Source organism: Gastrolobium bilobum, unplaced genomic scaffold (genome assembly GCF_033153095.1).
Source record: "Gastrolobium bilobum isolate Gb01-03AN ecotype WA unplaced genomic scaffold, APGP_CSIRO_Gbil_v1 utg58649, whole genome shotgun sequence".
In the NCBI taxonomy this organism is placed as follows: domain Eukaryota; kingdom Viridiplantae; phylum Streptophyta; class Magnoliopsida; order Fabales; family Fabaceae; genus Gastrolobium; species Gastrolobium bilobum.
In genome coordinates, this window is record NW_026895723.1 from 1 (window position 1) to 3,892 (window position 3,892).

At 41.9% G+C, this 3,892-nt stretch overlaps 1 non-coding gene across 1 annotated transcript; it reads right to left on the reverse strand.

Moving 5' to 3' along the window:
• Positions 1-3,188: 3,188 nt before the first annotated feature.
• TRNAP-UGG (transfer RNA proline (anticodon UGG)) lies at positions 3,189-3,262 on the reverse strand. The gene has a single exon. It is a non-coding gene; the product is annotated as a tRNA-Pro (tRNA).
• Positions 3,263-3,892: the final 630 nt, after the last annotated feature.

Here is a 3,892-nt window from a genome sequence, read left to right on the forward strand (position 1 = left end):
AGCTATGTATTCAGCTTCTGCCGTTGAATCTGTTGTTGTCTCTTGCTTGGAACTCTTCCAAGATACTGTCCCACCATTTAAGGTGAATACGAACCCTGACTATGACTTGCAGACATCTTTGTCACTCTGAAACCTGGCATCAGTGAACCCTTTCACTGAAAGCTCATCAACCCCACCATAGACCAAAAACGCATCCTTAGTTCTTCTTAAGTACTTAAGGATGGTCTTGACTGTTGTCCAATGACCCTCTCCAGGGTCAGACTGGTATCTGCTCGTAATGCTCAAAGCATATGAGACATCTGATCTCGTACATATCATGGCATACATGATGGATCCAATAGCCGAAGCGTATGGAATTCCACTCATGCGATCCTTCTCAGGCTGTGACTTAGGACACATAGCCTTTGAAAGATGTACCCCATGACTGACGGGAAGAAAACCTCTTTTCGACCCTTCCATGCTAAACCTCTTTAGCATCTTGTCAACATACGTGGATTGAGATAAACCCAGCAGCCTCTTGGATCTATCTCTATAGATCTTTATACCAAGTATAAAGGCCGCTTCTCCTAAATCCTTCATGGTGAAGCTTTTTGAAAGCCACTCTTTCGTTATTTATAATATGGGGATGTCATTTCCTATTAGCAATATGTCATCTACATAAAGTACCAAGAAGACGACATTACTCCCACTAACCTTCTTGTAAACACAAGGTTCATCCTCGTTCTTGATAAAATCTTTACTCTTAACGACTTTATCAAAACGAATATTCCAACTCCTTGATGCTTGCTTTAGCCCATATATCGACCTTTGTAGTTTGCATACCATATGCTCCTGATCTTTGATTTCAAATCCTTCAGGTTGTGTCATGTACACCTCCTCCTTCAAGAACCCATTCAAGAAGGCGGTCATGACATCCATTTGCCAAATTTCATAGTCGTGATATGCTGCTATTGCAAGCATGATCCTAATAGATTTGATCATGGCAACTGGTGAGAAAGTCTCATCATAGTCAACTCCTTGTCTTTGACGATACCCTTTCGCAACCAACCTAGCTTTGTAGGTCTGAACGTTGCCATCTGCATCAGTCTTTTTTTTAAAGACCCATTTGTTACCGATAGGAACTATTCCTTGCGGTTTAGGAACCAAGGTCCATACCTTATTTTGATACATCGAATCCATTCCAGATTCCATGGCTTCAAGCCATCTAGAAGAGTCAACATCCTTGACTGCCTCTTCGTAGTTACTTGGTTCATCATCCTCGACGGTTTGCTGATTCTCAATCACAAACCCATACCTCTCAGGTGGATGGATGACCCTCGTTGACCTACGGAGTTGTGTGTTTACTTCTCCATTGGAGATCATCGCCTGCGGAGCAGACTCGGGTTCCTCAATCTGTTCATGTGGTTCTTGAACTTCTTCAAGATCAATCTACTCCCACTGGCTCCTTGAGAGATCAAATCCTTCTCAAGGAACTCAGCATTCTTTGACACAAACACCTTGTGTTCATCCATGGAGTAAAAGTAGTATCCCTTAGTACCTTTGGGATACCCCACAAATAGACATTTAGTACTCTTAGCACTAAGCTTGTCTGATGCCAACGCTTTGACATAAGCTGGCGATCCCCATACCTTGAGGTAACTCAGGTTGGGTATCTTACAATTCCATATCTCATATGGTGTGGTCTGAACAGATTTAGAAGGTACCCTATTTAGAAGGTATGCCGCTGTGTGTAAGGCATATCCCCAAAACGATTTTGGAAGTCGAGTCTCACTCATCATAGACCTGACCATGTCTAACAAGGTCCTGTTTCTCCTTTCGGAGACACCATTTTGGTGTGGTGTGTAAGGTGCGGTAAACTGCAAGAGAATTCCATTTTCTCTCAGATAATCCTAAAACTCATGGCTCAGATATTCACCACCATGATCTGATCGTAATGTCTTAATCATCTTACCACGTTGTTTCTCTACTTCATTCCTAAACTCTTTGAATTTTTTAAAAGCTTCGAATTTATATCTCATTAGGTACACGTACCCAAATCTTGATTTATCATCAGTAAAGGTAATGAAATAGGAGTATCCTCCTCTAGCCTCTATAGACATTGGCCCACAAATATCAGTGTGAATGAGTTTTAATAATTCACTAGCCCTATGACTCTCAAGCCCTTTGGGCTTGTGACAAGTCATTTTCCCAGCTAGACAAGATTCACATTGTCCATAGGATTCCAAATCCATGGAATCTAGGTATCCATTTGCATGCATCCTAGACAATCTTGTTTCGTTTATATGCCCTAGTCTACAATGCCAAAGATAAGATTGATTATCTATCCTAGGTCGTTTCACATTTACATTGAGCACTTCAGTTCTCATTTCCAAAACATATAAGCCATTTATTAAAGAAGCAGTACCAAAAACAATATCATTCGAAATAATAGAAAATGTACCATCCCTAATAGTGAAAGCAAAACCATCTTGTTCTAAACAAGAAATAGAAATAATGTTTGTAGATATGCTAGGAACATAAAGACAATTATTCAAATGCAATAAAAGGCCCGTAGGCAAAATGAGGTCGGCATCTCCAACAGCTTGAGCAGCAACTCTTGCTCCATTACCAACGCGGAGGTCCACCTCGTTCTTTTCCAATCTTCTAGGGTTCCTAAGCACCTGCAACGGATTGCAAATATGAGAACCACAACCGGTATCCAATACCCATGAAGTCGGATTAGCACAAGAATAATTTATCTCAATCATGTAAATACCTGAGGTAGAAGCATCACCATGCTTCTTGTCCTTCACACTCTTCAGGTAGTCTGGACAATTCCTCTTCCAATGGCCTTTCTTGCCACAATGGAAGCACTCAGCATCGCTTTTGTCCTTGGATGCATTCTTACCCTTCTTTTTGCCTTTCTTCTTCTTGGGTTTTCCTTTGGGCTTAAGGGAGTCGCCTTTCGCAGGCCCCTTGCCCTTTGAACCTACGACATCGGGTTTTGGAGACCCGCGTTCAACCGAACTGAACTAAGAGCGCTTTATTATCATAAATAATTTGATACGACCCCGCCAATACAGCTTGCATGCATATACTATACTAATCAATAGATTCCGATATCGAAATCTATTGATATAGTCTGTATGTCCAATTTGAATCTGAGCCCTTGTTACTGCTCATACGATCTGATAACGAATAGTTAGGGGTAGGGATGACAGGATTTGAACCCGTGACATTTTGTACCCAAAACAAACGCGCTACCAAGCTGCGCTACATCCCTTTCCATTGGTTTCCAGTGTCATACCCTTGGCCTTGCTAGGCCCACCAATCAGAAAGCTTGTGTTATCCCAAGGTTCTTTACATGGTATCAGAGCTTGAGGTTCGATCCTCACCGCCCCCCATTTTAAAGTGGAAGCACAAAAAAGGTAAACCAAATATTGAGCCTGTTGCATAATCCACGCTTCAAGCCAAGAGGGCTCTTGCGTGAGGGGGCGTGTTGAGATAAATAGTCCCACATTGGTTGAAGAGCAACTAATGTGGAGTTCTTGATAGACACTTCAACAGTTGTTAACATACTTAACAATTCAGGCAAGCTCACAAGCATCCCATGCATGTTGTAATTCATTATGAATTGACTAGAAGAAGGTGGAAGTGAGGTGAGGACTAAGTCATTACTTAGCTCGGCATCCATGATGAAGCCTAGATTTCCTAGCTTCTCAATGAGTCCGATCATCTTAAGAACATGACTGCTCACAGACATGCTCTCAGACATCCTACAAGAGAACAATTCTCTAGAGGCCTCATACCTTTCATGCCTGCCTTTAATATCATACAACTCCTTGAGATGCAGGATAATAGAAGGAGCATCCATATGCTCATGCTGCTTTTGCAGTTCAGGCGACATGGATGC